This window comes from Mobula hypostoma, chromosome 4, assembly GCF_963921235.1.
Source record: "Mobula hypostoma chromosome 4, sMobHyp1.1, whole genome shotgun sequence".
In the NCBI taxonomy this organism is placed as follows: domain Eukaryota; kingdom Metazoa; phylum Chordata; class Chondrichthyes; order Myliobatiformes; family Myliobatidae; genus Mobula; species Mobula hypostoma.
In genome coordinates, this window is record NC_086100.1 from 128,510,133 (window position 1) to 128,527,318 (window position 17,186).

General features: G+C 40.0%; 2 protein-coding genes across 14 annotated transcripts in view; one reads left to right on the forward strand and one right to left on the reverse strand.

Moving 5' to 3' along the window:
• Window positions 1-17,186, reverse strand: part of idua (alpha-L-iduronidase) — a 175,221-nt gene that overhangs the window by 133,133 nt on the left and 24,902 nt on the right. The window lies entirely within an intron of this gene.
• Window positions 1-17,186, forward strand: part of slc26a1 (solute carrier family 26 member 1) — a 125,493-nt gene that overhangs the window by 95,443 nt on the left and 12,864 nt on the right. For 8 of the 12 annotated variants that reach the window (XM_063046504.1, XM_063046505.1, XM_063046507.1 and 5 more), the window contains one exon: window positions 15,871-15,946. The exons of 3 other annotated variants lie outside the window; for them this stretch is intronic. The gene's annotated coding sequence lies outside the window, so the exon portion shown is untranslated. Of the gene's footprint in view, window positions 1-14,417; window positions 14,517-15,870; window positions 15,947-17,186 lie in introns of those variants that run through there. One more of the 12 variants, XM_063046510.1, reaches the window with a different exon arrangement.

Genomic DNA, 17,186 nt, shown 5'->3' on the forward strand with positions numbered 1-17,186 from the left:
TTAGAGGTGCTGTTCTCCTAATCTGCATCTGGCCTCAACTTGGTAGCAGAGGAGGCCGTGGATAGACACGTCAATGTTGGTGTAATTAAGAGGGCTGGCCACCAGGAGCTTGTGGCTGGTGCGGTGGATGGAGCAAAGGTGCTCGACAAAGTGATCCCACAAACTGCAACAGATTTTCTAAGTGTCTTATTACAAGGTCTCTAACAATAGATTTCAACGTTTCATTAATAAATGATATCAAACTAACTGGTCTAAAATTTGTTATTTTCTATTTTTCCTTCTTTTTTGGATAATAATTTTATATTTGTTACCTCCCAATCTGCTGGATTCTCTCAGGACTCAGAATGTGTTGAAAAGTCATTCACTATTGAATTTCTTTAATAATATTCATTATTTTAGCTTCTTCACTGATGATTGTGATACCAAATGCATCTATCTTCATTCTAAGGCATCCTCAGTAGCCAGCTACTCTGAAGGATTAACATACATTCATTTTAGAATGTTGTATGACTTGTACAACATTTGTTAAGGTGAAATGGTGATTTCTTTCATCCTACTTTTTTCAATTACTTTAATTTCCTATCCTTCAATTTTTTTTCTGTCACGTACTGCTAATTTGTAAAAATATCCCAATTCTCAAGTTTAATAAGTTTCCTGGCAATACCACCAATCTCTTCTTTCAATCTGGCTCTAACCTAACTTCTTTAGTTCATCAGGAGTGGATCTTTATCCACACACCTGTTTTTATTTTCAACTTAATTAGCTTTATTTATATTTATACTATTGCTTCTAACTGAGTTTTGTACTTTACAAACTGAATACAAAAGTCGATATCATATTATAGCCACTCCCCCCCCCCCCCCAGAATCCCTTACTTTGAGATTACTGATTAATTGACCATATCTCACATACAGGTCTAAAGTAGATTTTCTCTTTTTGTGATGTATTGAATAGCTGCCAGGAAACAGCTATGAATATATTCTATAAAACCATTCATAAAATTGCTTTTGCCAATTTAGTTTGCCCAAACTGAATGAGGATTAAGTCCTCAGTGCTTACTGCATTAGCTTTCCCAAGAGCTTGTGTTACATTTTCACTAATTCCCTCTTTTCATGTGTGCCAATGTTGAGGGAGGGTCGTAAGCCATTCTAGCTAAAGATTTCTTCTCTTCATTATTGCAAACCTGTATCAATACAATGCAGTTTTTGGTACTATCACCACTGCAATAGGATCACCATTAATCTGCTTTCACTATACTTTACCCTATAGTCTCCTCCAAAACTCACATTACTCCTTACTTCTCCACTTGAATGCGTCTGGCATCTAGTGCTGTATGGATCCTCCCTGTAGCTTTTGTTCTCATTCATAAGGCAGCAGTGTCTCAAATATGTTGGATATTGGTGCTTCTTTTTTTTAAGTAAAGAAATGATGATCTTTCTGCAAGCCTCCAGCTGACATGGCATGGCACACTTCCCCAGAAAGAATGTATAATGACTCCTGCTGTGATACCAGTAAGTGACCTGCATATACACCATGCAGGATCACACTCCACGTAGACATTGAATGAAATCAATGGCACTCTATGCTAAGAGAAAGCTCACAACTCCTATGGAGCCTGTTGAACTTTGGAAATTGACAATGAAATGAACACAGTACATAGAATATTAAACATTGCAGCATAGCACAGGCTCTTTGGCCTGTGGCATTGTGCCGACCTTTTAACCTATTCTAAGAGCAATCTCATCTTTCCCTCCCACATAGCCCTCCATTTTACTGTCATCCACGTACCTACCTAAGAGTCTCTTAACTGTCCCTAATGTGTCTTCCTCCACCACCACCCTTGTCAGCACATTACACACATCCACCACACTGTGTAAAAAAACTTACCACTGATATCCTCCCTTTACTTTCCTCCGATCATCTTAAAATTATGCCCCCTTGTACTAGCCATTTCTGCCCTGGGAAAAATTCTCTGGCTGTCCACTTGATCTACGCCTCTTATCATCCTGTACAGATTAATGAAGTCCCCTCTCATCCTCCTACACTGCAAAGAGAAAAGTTCTAGCTTGCTAAACGCTTTCCTCAGAAGATGTCTCCAATGCAAACAGTATCCTGGTAAATCACCTCAGCACGCTCTCCAAAGCTTCCATGTCCTTTGTATGATGAGGTGATATCAGATTGCTTAGAGGGAGAGAAAGTTTAAAAGAAGTGAGCGGAGGCAGTCAGCACATTTTGCGTGCAACAGTTCCTGAGGAGGCACTGGATTGTGCCTAAGTAGGCACTTGGCAAGCCCAAATAAAAATAAGATAGGTTTAAGTGGAGCAGCCATTTTGTGAGTGGGCCAGTGTTGAGGTAAGGAGCAGAGGCATTGGCTCATTGAGACTTCAGTGAGTAGCGGAGTACGAGGTAGGTAGATTTTTTTTAGTTCGTACCAATGACATGGGTAGGAGGGGTGACGAAGTCATGCAAAGTGAGTTCAGAGAGTTACTTGCTAAGTTAAAGGAGCTCCTGTGTTGTGATCTCAGAATTTTACCCATGTCAAATGCTAGTGAGGGCAGAAATAGAAAGATGATACAGTTTAACATGTGGCTAAGGAGATGGTGCAGGAGGGAGGGCTTCAGATATCTGGATCATTGGGCTCTCTTCCAGGGAAGGTAGGATCTGTACAGAAGGGATGTTTTTCACCTTTACTGGAAGGGGACTAATATCCTAGCAGGAAGGTTTGCTAGTACTGTATGGGGATGGGAACCCGAGCACCAGAACAGATAGTGATGTGGTTGTGGAGAAAAATGTTGTCAAACCTATATACAAAGTCAGGAATCAAAAGGTCATGCATGGCGGGACTAATGTTCTGACTGGCGTATATCTCAATGCAAGGAGTGTTGTAGGAAAGGCAGACGTGCTCAGGGCGTAGATCAGCATGTGGAATTATGACATTGTAGCCATTAGTGAGACTTGGTTGCAGGAAGGGCAGGACTGGCAGCTCAGTGTTCTGGGGTTCTATTGTTTTAGATTTGATAGATAGGGAGCGATGGGGGGGGTGGCAATTACTAGTCAGGGAAAACATTATGGCAGTACTCAGAGGGGACAGACTGGAGGGCACATCTAGTGAGGCTCTTTGGGAAGAACTGAGCAATAAGAAAGGTATGACCACATTAATGTGACTATGTTATAGACCACCCAGCAGTCCTCAGGATTTAGAGGAGAAAATTTGTAGAGAGATGGCATACTGTTGCAAGAAACCTAAGGTTGTGATAGGTGATTTTAACTTTCCACATACTGACTGGGACTCCCATAGTGTAAAAAGGGCTAGAAGGGAAAATGTTTGTCAAATGTGCTCCAGGAAGTTTCTTTGAACAGTTCATAGAAATCCCAACTAGGGAGATCGTGATACTATTTCTCCTTTTAGGGAATGGGACAGGGCAGGTGACAGAAGTTTGTGTAGGGGAACACTTTCCATCTAGTGATCATAATGCCATTAGTTCCAAGGTAACTATGATAAAAGATAAGTCTAGTCCTTGGACTGAGATTCTAAACTGGAGAAAGGTCAATTTTGATGGAATCAAAGAGCATCTGGCAAGTATGGATTTGGAAAGGTTGGTTTCTGGCAAAGGTGTATTTGGCAAGTGTGAGGCCTTCAAAAGTGAAATTTTTAGAGTACAGAGTTTGTATATTCCTGTCAGAATAAAAGGCATGAGTAACAGGTTTATGGAACGCAGTTTTCGAGAGATATTGAGGCCCTGGTTAAGAAAAAGAAGAAGGTGCATAGCAGGTATCGGTAGGCAGGGACAAACGAAGTACTCGAGGAATTTCAGAAACACTATCTTCTTATTAAAAATTAAAACAATATCAACAAGGAAATCAGAAGGACCAGAAGAAGACACGAGGTTGCTCTAGCCGACAAGGTGAAGGAGAATCCTAAGGGTTTCTACAGGCATATTAAGAGCAAGGGACATTCTTAGCCATGGGCGAGGTCCCAGAGGATTGGAGGATAGCTAATGTTGTTCTGTTGTTAAGAAAGGCTTTAAGAATAAGCCAGGAATTTCTAGGCCGGTGAGCCTGACATCAGTAGTTCAAAGGTTCAATTATTATCAAAGCATGTATCCATACACAACTCTGAAATTTCTATTTCCGATAGCTACGAAACAAAGAAAGAACATGAAAGTCATAGTCAGAAAGTTATTGGAAGATATTCTAAGGGACCAGAAATATAAGGATTTAGATACTTATTACAGAGACTGATTAGGGATAGTGAACATGGCTTTGTGCATGATAAGTCGTGTCTTATGGAGTTTTTTGAGGCAGTTACCTGGAAAGCCAATGAAGGCAGGACAGTGGATGTTGTCTACATGGACTTTAGCAAGTCATTCGACAAGGTCCTGCATGGGAGGGTAGTCAAGAAGGTTCAGTTGCTTGGCATTTAAGATGAGGTAGTAAATTGGATTAGACATTGGCTTCATGGGAGAAGCCAGATAGTGGTGCCTCTCTGACTGGAGGCTTGTGACTAGTGGTGTTCCAGAGAGATTGGTGATAGGTGCATTGTTGTTTGCCATCTATATCAATGATCTGGATGATAATTTGGTAGAAAATTTGCAGGTGACAGCAAGATAGGGGGTGCAGTAGACAGTGAGGAAGACTATCAAAGCTTGCAGCGAGAACTGGACTAGCTAGAAAAACGGGCTGAAAAATTGCTGATGGAATTTGATGCACTTTTGGAGGACCAACCAGGGTAGGTCTTACAAAGTGAGTGGTAAGGCCTTGAGGAATGCAGTAGAACAGAAGGATCTGGAAATAGAGATCCATAATTCCTTGAAAGTGGCGCCACAGGATTGTAAAGAAAGCCTTTGGCACATTTACCTTCGTAAATCAATGTTTTAAGTACAGGAGTTGAGATATTATGTTGAATTTTTATAAGACATCAGTGAGGCCTAATTTGGAGTATTGTGTCCAATTTTGGTCACCTACATACCGGAACGATGTAAATAACAATGAAAGAGTGCAGAGAAAATGTACAAAGATGTTGCTGGGACTTGAGGACCTGAGTTATAAGGAAAGATTGAATAGGTTTGGACTTTATTCCCGAGAACATAGAAGACTGAGGGGAGATTTGATAGAGGTATACAAAATTATGAGCAGTATGGATAGGGTAAATGCAAGCAGACTTTTTCCACTGAGGACGAGTGAGACTACAGCTAGAAGTCATGGGTTAAGGATGAAAGGTGAAATATTTAAGGAAAACTTCTTCGCTCAGAGGGTGGTGAAAGTGTGGAACGAGCTGCCAACACAAATGGTGGAATCTAGTTAGGTACACGGATGGGAGGTCTATGGAGGGCTAAGGTCCAGGTGTAGGTCGATGGGACAAGACAATTTAATGGTTTGGTAAGAAGGGCCTGTTTCTGTGTTGCAGTTCTCTATGACTGTTATGACACTAGGACTAGAACCGAACACAATATTCCAAGTGTGGTCTAACTAAGGTTTTATAGAACTGCAACATTACTTCACGGCTCTTAAACTCAAGTCTTCTGACTAATAAAGACCAACATACCATACACCTTCTTCACAAGCCTATCAACTTGTGTTTGTACTCTGCTACCTCAACAGAAAGATTAACAATGACATTCTCAGAGCAACAGCCAAGATGAACAATTGCAGGTATCTTCAGCTAGAACATGCTGCATAAAAGGTAACGTCTGCAGTGATTGAGAAGGGGCAGAGGCCCTTCCCTCTACAGTCCTGATGAAGGGTTCCGGCCCGAAACGTCGACTGATCTTTCCCACGGATGCTGCCCGACCTGCTGAGTTCCTCCAGCGTGTTGTGAGTGTTGCTTTGACCCCAGCATCTGCAGATTATTTTGTGTTCATATAAATCATGATGCACACCAAAGTGAATGCATGATCTTGGGGAGCAACTACAGTACATATATCACTGCAAATGCCTTGAAGCTAAGTTCATTGACAGCTGGTCTGAAAATTGCAATAAATATTACCAATTACCAAGAAAACACTATGCAGAATTCAAGCAACACACTGGAAATCAATCAGCAATAAGTCTGTAAGTAATTGGTAAAACTGTGAGATGGGGGTGACTACTCAGAGTGGGGTAGTGTTCGTGCTGCTAAAAGCCTGAGCCCTGTGTGTTTGGGAGACATTACTGAGATACAGTGTGGAATAGGCCATTCCAGCTCTTTGAGCTACACCACTCAGCAACCCCCTGATCTAACCCTAGTCTAATCACGGTACAATTTACAGTGACCAATTAACCTATCAACTGGTACATCTTTAGTTGGAGTACTGAAGATCAAAATAGTGTACCAGCACCAAATCAATTCTATAAAAATGGTTTACAATCATCATTGTGCGCAATTCCAAATTTGCATAGTGGTGTCTGGTACAATACAAGTTATGTGTGTGAGTGTCACACCAGAATCACTCTCAACTCAAAACTGAAACAGCAGATATCCCATGACTAAATTTTGTATGTAGCAAAAGGTATCCCAACATTTAACAAGACCACCATCATGAGGAATGATCATAATTACAGAACTAAAGGTGCGATTTAGTTTTCTTCAGTTTATTTAAAAATTGTTTTACACAGGACTCATTTCATCACCAGTCCTTTCAAGTGCAGTTATCATACAAAATCTATTTCATTTTGACTGCCACCAGGCAAAGGCCCTAAACTTATGTAAATAATAACTCCAACACATCCCCTATTCATATTTACTATTTAGTAATATTTTACTGTATCTGCAGTGTCATAAAGTTTGTACTTCGAAGGTTTACAAGCCTATATAAAAGTGCCTTTCCAGTTTCAGATTCCTGGATCTTGAGCAATTCTTCAAATCCAAGCGGTTGTTTTGTCTGATTTTTGCCTCATCTGCAAGTTCACATTTAGGCTAATTGTATGTTGGCGATCGACCTGTAGATATCTGCATTCCTGCATCAGCTGTGGAGTACTCCCTGTTACAATAGCATATTTAAAGCAATTTACATTTTTATTATTGCGAAAAGAACATGCATAAACAAGTAGGCAGCTGATCCTTAAGAAGAAAGAAAATCAAATGAGATTACCCATTTCTACTGGCAAGTTAAATACAACTAGTCAAGTTTACACTTATTCAGGAAATGAATGTGTCCTGGCTTTTTTTTAGGATGGTTTATAGATCTGTAAAAATTTGGAAAAAAAATTTAATCGTGACAATGGAACTAACAAAATGTGACATTTCTATCAAAGTTCAAAGTAAATTTATTATCTGTCACCAAGTACAACCCTGAAATTTGCTTTCTTGCAGGCATACTCAGTAAATCCAAGAACCATAATAGAATCAGTGAAAGACCACACCCAACAGAGTGGGCAAACAGCCAATGTGCAAAAGACAACAAACTACAAATACAAAAGCAAAAATAAATAACTAAATAAGCAATAAATATTGAGAACATGAAATGAAGAGTCCTCGAAAGTGAGTCCATAGGTTGTGGGAACAGTTCAGTGCTGGGGGCGAGCGAAGTTATCCCCACTGGTTGAAGAGCCTGATAGTTGAGTAGCAATAACTGTTTCTGAACCTGGTGGTGCGAGTCCTGAGGCTTCTGTTCCTTCTTCCTGAAGCCAGCAGTGAGAGGACAGCGTGACCTGGGTGGTGGGGGCCTTGATGCTACTTTCCTGTGACAGGGCTCCGTGTAGTTGTGCTCAATAGTGGGGAGGATTTTACCTAGGATGGACTGGGCCATATTCACTACTTTTTGTAGGATTTTCCATTGAAGGGCATTGGTGTTTCCGTACTAGGCTGTGATGCAGCCAGCCAATATACTGTCTAACACACATCTGTAGAAATTTGTTGAAATTTCAGATGTCACACTAAATCTTTGCAAACTTCTAAGCAAGCAAGTGCTACCATACTTTTTTTCATAATTGTACTTACATGCTGGGCCTAGGACAGCACCTCTGAAATGATAACACCAAGAAACTTAAAGTTGCTGACACTCTGCACCTCTGATCCCCTAATGAGGGTTGGCTTGTGGACTTCCAGTTTCCATCTCAAGTCAATAAGCAGCTCCTTGCTCTTGCTGACATTAAGTGAAAGGTTGTTGTTGTGGCACCACTCAGCCAGATATTTCAATCTCCCTCTTTCCTATATGCTGATTTGTCACCACCTTTGATTCGGCCAATGATAGTGGTATTGCCAGCAAATAGACCAGGGGCCAAGCACACAGCCTTGTGGTGCACCTGTGCTGAAGGAGATGGTGGAGGAGATGTTGTTGTCAATCTGAACTTACTGGGGTCTGCAAGTGAGGAAATCAAGGATCCCATTGCATAAGGAGGTATTGAGGCCATTAAAAAATGGCTAAAAATATCCATGTATCGTGAGTGGAGAAGTGTTGACTGAAATATAATGTTTTACAAAATGGATTTTGCTTGGTTTAAAATGTCAAACAACTGCAAGATGTGCTTATTATTAGTGACGTCCTACTTCTGCCCCTAAAAGTAGAAGTTATGAGAAAGAATGAAAAATAAGATTACAAAAATGAGTAATAGAAAAGGAAACCGGCAATAAACCTTGCAAGTGTCAATTAATAATCTACAATGTTCAACCATGATTCAAGGTCAAGCCTGAGTCTGCAATGTGGTTCTCAGAAAATTGTCATGCCTCACTGATCTGGTTGAAAATTTTGAGGTCGTTAACTTGATGGATCTGGACTTTCAAAAGCAATCACAGAGAAGTTTAATTAAAAAAAAAACCCTCTGCAAAAGTAAGGTGGTTCCTGCATCAAGGAGAGCTGCTGTTAATGGAAGAGATTTACATGAAGACTAGCTACTACTGGAGTTCTTTAGTGATCTGTGTTGGTACAACAGATTTGTACAATTTATAATAACGATCTGGGTAGAACTTAGGTGGCAGGGAGGAGATACATTTCTATCAAAGGTCGTGTAAGGTACTCCTTTCCATTCTCTGACCTGCAGGTCATCATTGGGCAAGGTGTAACACCTGCTTAGCGCCCCGATCAGGGTCACAAGAAGCCACGGGAGCAGGTGGTGGATGATCCCTAATTGTCCTCAGAAGTTGAAAGTGAGATGCATTAACCTGTTGCAATCCAGATGACTACTGAAGCATAGAACCAATTTAAGTGCTGGAGATTTTCTTTATACACAGGTTATCCACAGTTAGAATAAGTTATCAGCTCAGTCGGTAAATGCAAGTTTGCTGTTAAAACTTAAAAAGTTGGACAGGTTGCTTGGCTGCAATCACTGGCACAGATTATTTGTGGAAAACTGGGAATACAATGTCATCATTAATGAGCAATTGAAGTTGTTTTGATCCACCATGAAGAAATTTCTGTATTTTCCCCAGATTTTCTTATACCTTTCCAAGGAGCCTGGGCGGTAGTGCTCCTGATAAGTATCTTTGATGGATAGAAGAGAGACTGCAAAAATCCTCTCAGCAGTTCTTGCAAATTGGACTTGTGGTCAGGTTCCATACAATTTCAGTATTAGACAGTGATGCAGCTGGTTAGGACACTCTTGAAGGTGCTCCTATAAAAATTGGTTAGAATGTGGGGTGGCTCACTCTCCTCAGGAAGACGCTGCTGTGCCTTCTTGACCAAAGATATGGTGTTAAGGTACCAGGTGAAATTGTCCATTATGTGCACTTCCAGAAATTTGGTGCTCCTAACCCTCTCCACAGATGAGCCATGAACAGTATGTGCAGTGAGGAGTAGTCAGCCTGCATCTTCCTAAAGTCCACAATCAGCTCTTTGGTCTTGTCCATGTTGAGACTCAAGTTGTTGTGAAGTCATTCTCCAGCACTATTCTGATTCTGTTTTATGCAAACCTGTGAGCAGTGAGGATGTAAAGGTGCTTCAACAAACAATATACAGAAAAGTTCACTGAGTGACAAGAACATGGCAGGTGAAATATGAAGTGATCCACTTTGGATGCTCAAAATAGAAAAGCAGAGTATTTTTAAATGGTGAGACAGCAGGTAATGTTGATGTTCAAAGGGTCATAAAGTGTATTGTACACAAGCCACTGATTTTCAGAATCAGATTTAATATCACTGGCACATGCCATGAAATTTGTTGTTCTGTGGCAGCAGTACATTGCAATACAAGGTAATAAAAAAAAGCTATAAACTACTATTATAAAATATATAAATTAGTGGGACAGGATTCATGGATTCATTGTCCGATTTGGAAAGGTTTAGTACAGGCTGAAACATGGCAGCAGGGTCTAGGTCCAGAGTGCATTGATGTGGAAGGCCCGGGTCCTAGTGTGAGGGACGACCCTATGTTTGGACGATTTAAACGCCAGGCCAGCTGGATTGAAAAGTCAGGATAGGGTGTCAGGTGAGACAAGTGTTGGTCCGGTTCAGCTCGCTGCTCAGTGTTTATTCCACTCGTTGCTGCACTGAGGCAGAGGCTGTGGCCTGCTCCTGCTGCTCCAGGCTTCATGTCAGAGCACTCAGTTTTGTTCTAAATGCAATTCGCTTACTTATATTGCTTGCGCAAGTTTTTTTCCCCACTCTCTCCTGCACATTGGGTGTTTGCCCGGTCTATTTTTTTATGGGTTCTTTTGGCTTTCTTTGTTTTGCTGGAAGGAATCAAACCTCAAGGTTGTTAAATGTATCCATCCTTTCACAATCAATGTACTGTACAGTACTTTGAACTTATTTTCTTGAAATCTGATGGCAAAGGTGAGGAAGCTGTTCCTGAAATGTTGAGTATGTCTTCAGGGCATGTCCTGGGTGATAGGGATCCTTGATGATAGCTGCAACCTTTTTGAGGCATTGTCTTTCAAAGGCCTTCTCGCTGCAGGGGAGACTAGTGTCCATGATAGAGCTGGCAGAGTTTACAACTTTCTGCAGTTTTTTCCAATCCTGTGCAGTGACCCTTCCATGTCAGATGGTGTTGCAAGCAGTTAGAATGCTCTCCACAGTACTGTATATCTGTAGAAACTTGCAAGAGTCTTTGATTACTATGGTTATTAGAATGTTGGCCTTCAGCTCAAGGCAGCAGAAATACGTGTGGTAGTTATGCAAGAGTCATATAAAGCTCCAGCTATTTTGCATCTGGAGTATTATATTCAATTTAGCCAAAAAAAATTGGCTTCAGAGTGAACTCATAGGTTACAGGTTAATTTATAACCAAAGATTGTGCAGACCAGATTTGTACATTCTCGGGTCCTGGTCATGCATGTAACTCAGGTACTTAAGTTCATGTTCAAGTTTAATTGTCATTCAACCATACACGTGAATACAACAGAAATTAGTTCCTCCATATGTCAAGAGTACCGACAATAAAAGGGTGAAATTGCAAGGCACCACCTCTCTCCAGGTACTAATGAAAGTCTGCATTTCCCCATTAAGCATTCTATTGTTAGAGAGACTGGACCTGGCACTGGAATTAAGGGAGAGATTTTACCAAAGAATGATGAATCTCTTTTGTATTTGGAACAGTTTTTATCCTTGTAATTTGTCACATTTAGTATCACTTTTAATCCAGTTGGAGATTTTGACAGATTCCTTCTGATCTTGTGTCTGCACAATATACACTGTTCCACTGGATCTTGAAAATAATGCTTTAGTTGAAAATTAATTATGGTACATAGCAAAGGTACTATGAAGCAATATTCAGATAATGCACCTAATATTTGTTCAGATAAAACATAATGGATTTTAACTCAGCAACGCACATAGTACACAAATGATTAACATTGAAAAGATCACAAACAAAATTAGTAAAAAAATAGCAATTAGAGAGATTTTATTCTACACAAACATTATTGCCTGGAAATGGGAAAAAATTACCAAAGACACATGATAATTTGTCACCACTGAAAGGTTACATTTGTAGTAGTGGTACAAACTACTAACTGCAATTATCAGAATCAAATATTTAGCATTTCACTTCTATACTGTGCATATTCATTTATGAAGCAGAATATATTTAGAGCAATCTCCAAAATATTCTTAAATTTCGCAAAACCTGGAAGACATCATAAAGACAAATCCATCCAAATCAACCCCAAATCCACAGCACAATTTCTATCGTTTCTCATTTTGAACCATACAAGCATTTTACATTCAGAATCAGAATCACTGGCATACGTTGTGAAATTTGTTGTTTTGAGGCAGCAGTATATAGCAATTAATAATAATTTTTTAAAACTATAAATTACAAGAAATATGTATTTGAAATTATGTAGGTAGTGCAAAAAGAGGCCAAAAATAGTGAGATTGCTCATTCAGAAATCTGATGGCAGAGGGGAAGAAGCAGTTCCTGGAATGTTGTATATGTGTCCTCAGGTTCTTGTACCTCCTCTTTGATGGTAGTAATGAAAAGAGGGCCTATCCTGGAGGATGGGGGCCCATAACGATGGATGCTGCTTTTTGAGGCATCACCTTTTGAAGGTGACCTGGATACTGGAGAAACTAGTATCCATGATGGAAGCTGGCTGAGCTTACAACTTTCTGCAGCCTTTTCTGAACCTGTGCAGTCGCCCCACCATGCTAGACAATGATGTAACCAGTTAGAATGCTCTCTATGGTCTACCTGTCACAAATTTGCAAGAGTCTTTGGTGACATACCAAGTCTCCTCAAAGTCCTAATGAAATATAGCTGCTGTCATGTCTTCTTCCTAATTGCATCAATATGTTGGGCCCAGGATAGATCTTCAGAGATGTTGATACCCAGGAACTTGGAACTGCTCAACCTTTCCACTGCTGATCTCTCAATGAGGACTGGTGTGTGTTCCCTCGGCTTCCCCTTCCTGATGCCCACAATCAATTCCTTGGTCTTACTGACACTGAGTGCAAGATTGTTGTTCCAATCACCATTCAACTAGCTGATCTATCTTGCTCCTGTACGCCTCCTCATCACCATCTGAAATTCTTCCAACTATAGTTGTGTCATCGACAAATTTATATCTGGTGCTTGACCTGTGCCAAGCCACACAATCGGGCTTGTAGAGAGAGAGTAGAGCAGTGGGTTAAGTATGCATGCTTGAGTTGCTCCGACAAAGAGAAGTTATTTTGATCTGCATGGACTGTGGTCTTCTGGTGAAGAAATCAAGGAGCTAGTTGCAGAAGGAGATACAGAGGCCCGGGTTTTGGAGCTTGTCGATTAGAACTGAGCCTATAATTATGTTGAACACTGAACTGGAATCAATTAACAGCAGTCTGACATAGACATTGCTATTATCCAGATGATCCAATGCCGAATGCAGAGCCAGTAAGATTTCATCTGCTGTAGACCTATTGTGGCAATGGCAAACTGCAGCATGTCCTGGTCCTTCCTTAGGCAGGAGTTGATTCTGAGCATTACTATCCTCTCGGAGCACTTTATCACAGTAGATGTAAGTGCAACTGGGTGATAGTCATCGAGGCAGTTCATCCTGCTTTTCCTGGGCACTGGTATGATTGTAGCCCTTTTAAAGCAATTGGGAACTTCTGGCTGCAGCAGTGAGAGATTGAAGATATGTTTGAATACTCCTGCCAGTTGGTTGCACAGGTTTTCAGTGCCCTAGGAAGTATAAGGGCACTAATGCTTTGCAAGGGTTCAGCCTCTTGATGTCAGCCTCCGAGAGGGAGATCACAGCCCCTTGTGCCTGCTGTGCCATTCAGTAAGATTATGACTGATCTTCTACTTCAGTGCCATTTTCCTAAACTAACCCATTTATCTTGATTCCTTTAATATCCAAAACAATGTTTCAATCTTGAATATACTTAGCAGCAATAGCCATCATAGCTCTCTTGGGCACAAAATTCCAAAGATCTACAAAATGTGTGAAGAAATTTCTTCTATACAGACAGTCTCAAACTGATTGTGTGATCTCTGGGTTTAGACAACTTTGCCAGAAGAAATACCATCCTCACATCTACACTTTCAGGCTTCATGAGCACTTTCTATTCTTAATGAAATCATTCTTCTAAACTCCAGAGAGTTCCAGTGAACTTAATCTCACCTCAAGTGGCCAACATTCTATCCAAAAAATCTCGTGAACCCTCACAGTGCCCCCTCTTAACATGTACTGTATACCCTTCCTCAGGAAGGGAGACCAGACTTGCACATAATATTCCAAATGTCCAGGGTCCCACATAATCGATATAATCTCCACTCTTGTACTCAAATCCTTTTGCATTTTGTCACCTGGATGACATTCACTGACTTACGTACAAGGAGAGTCAGCTACTGCTGAATACCAACATCATTCCCTTTCTCACCAGCTGTAAAATACTTTGCAGTTCCATCCAATGCTCCAGTTAGCCACTATTATGTGATTTTTTATTGCTGTGATACTTAAATAGAAGCTTGGTCTCCTGATCTTAGTCTACTGATCATTGCTACTGACTTTTACTAGATAAACTGCTGATTTTAAACATGAGATTCTGCAGATGCTGGACATCTTGAGCTGGAGGCCCTCAGCATGTCAGGCAGTATCAATGGAGGAAAATAAACAGTTAACATTTCGGGCTGAGTCTCTTCATCAGGATTGGCTCTAAATCATCAGGACTGAATTTCTAGGTAAAGGAAATCCACTGATTTTCATCCCCAAAATGGCGCACATTCTGAGAAATTCATCCCTGTGGTATATATGGTGTCTGGATATTAGATTCTATTTCCAAAATTCACTCTAACAATTTACAATGTCTTTGACTGTACTGACCAAGATGGATTTCTAAACAATGGTAAGCACATGCACATATGTTCTACCTTCTAGAATCTGGGTTAATGGCACCAAATATCTCTTGCTAATTGGGTTAGTAACTAGCCAAATTGAAAGAAAAACTCCATCTATTTGAAGATAAAACCCAACTAATTCTTCATCATTAAATGGAGCTGCATTTTAAAAGTCAATTCGCCTGGGCGCATAGTACTCTCCCTGAAAAGTTGCTGTTGCAGTTACTGATTCTGCCTGTAAAATACATTCTGGTAAGTTTTTAAAAAATTTGCCCAGCACAATGCTGATGTTCATTGCTGCAGAGTAGTGATCTAATTAGTATCACAATTACCATTCTAATTTAATTAGTTCCACTCTTTCATTCTCTGTTCCTCTGAAGACTGGAAAAAGTTGAGGGAATTTATGTAGCTCCTGTAAAAGTGAAGAGTATATTAAGAGATTGCACATGAATTTTCAAACAGAATTTAATGCCAAGCTATTTTAGGATAAATGGCCAGAAACCTGTCCAGGGATGGTGGGGCTGGAAGATTTGGGAGCAAACTTTCACTATTCCCTGGTGATCTATTTCAAAGCCACAGGATAAAATAATTTTCATGAAAACCATCCATTGCAAGTCAGATCCACTTCTCGAAATCCCATGCAGAGCCACTGCTTTCAGATCTTCTGCCATTGTTAAAGCACACAAGTAGGAGCTTCTCACAATAAGCTTAAACTATACTGGTTGCATTGCATACAGAAGGAAACTGTTCCCAAGCAGTCTTCAAAGAAATAGGCATGGATTTCATGTGCGAAGTTATTTCAGGGGACAATGTCATTTCATGCTAAAATTTCCAGCCAATGTACTTGAAACACACAAGTTCAAACTGAATTCAAAATATTTGTTTCAGACCTTGAAAGAGTTTGGCATCACTACTATGCATACAGATTAATGGACAGCAAATTTAAGAGATGATGGCTTTGCAGCTACAGAGGTGGAGACTTATAGTCAGACTAATAGGTGGACAGTATAAACATTTCCTGGGCATGTGAAACCACAAAACACTCTATCCAGCTTTGAACATGAAGAAAGGATAAGACATCTGTTTTTATGTTCATTTAAGTTTATGGGAATTTGTGTTTGTCATTTTTGAAATGGAGCGCACTGCTGCCACAAAAAGTTAATTTTCATGGCATTACTATCCTGAATATGTCCAACAGATTAGAACTTCATCTCAGGAGTGTATGTAAGCCATGCACTAAAGAAAAGTCTTCAACAAGCAAGTTGAAATAACAGGTATGTTATTTACCTACACTAGAATTAAAAAGAGGTGAGTCTGGGTGTTTTCACTTTACAGGACTTTAAAAGAGGTAAGCCATCTAATTGTTATTAATTGATGACTGGCTATTTAACTGCCAGCAGCCAAGAAAAAAGGTAGAATTAAGTTCTGAAACAAAATATCTCATAAAAGTCAAAGCTCAAAGTAAATTTATTATCAAAGTACATATATGTCACCATATACAGCCATGATATTCATTTTCTTTTGGGCATACTCAATAAATCTACACAATATTAACCATAAGAGAATCAATGAAAGACTGCCCAACTGTGTTACTGCCCAACACAGTAACTGAACTGCTCCTGCGCACACAGCCTTTGTTGCTATGCAGCTGGAATTTACTTTTATACATTAATATAATTGTGAAATAACTTGTAATTAATTGTGCTAACCGCAACCTTTCCTCTGAAACATTTTAGAACTTCAACATATTAACATTGTCAGTGTTTCAAGTTACAACAATGTAAGACTTCCATTAAGGTTGAACGTACAGAATGTTTCAGTTACCAATTTTCCATAATAAATCACATCCTATTTCAGTGCTAGTGAGTATGCAACAGAATCCAATTCCAACTTAATAGTAGCATTGCCACTCAGACTGGCACCAAGCAAGTCTAGAGTTCACCTATTTGCTGTATCCTGTTGGCAGATTAGTCTACTCTTGAGCAGTCATGGGAAGAGCTCAGTGGCAGTCCCTTATCATAGCTTTTAATTATAATGCCACCTGTAGGATTTTTCTATAATAGCTACTCCTCTCCCATTGTCAAAAAAAAATACATGATTAAGTGGTGGGGATAATTTGTTCATAGTGATATTTTAATTAACCAGATGACAATACAGAGCTGGTCTGTATTACAAAAGGATCTTATCTTTCTGGACAACAGAACCATTAAGTGCTCTTAAGTCTTCCCCTGTAGGAATTTGTCTGAACCTGCAGCTTTGGTTGAATCTCATTTCAAGAGAACGAGTTTGGGTTTCCAGGAAATGGCTTCAACAACAAACAGATTGTAATTTTACAGTAAACATTCTGTACGTATATGCAACAGTGATGAGAATTCAAGTGGATGGATGAATGAATGGCAGAGAAAGACTGATGGGGAAACATTAGTGCTGGTAATGAAAACAAACACAAAATGTTACAGGAGTTCAGCAGGTCAGGCAGCGTCTGTGGAAGGAAATAAACCGTCGATGTTCTGG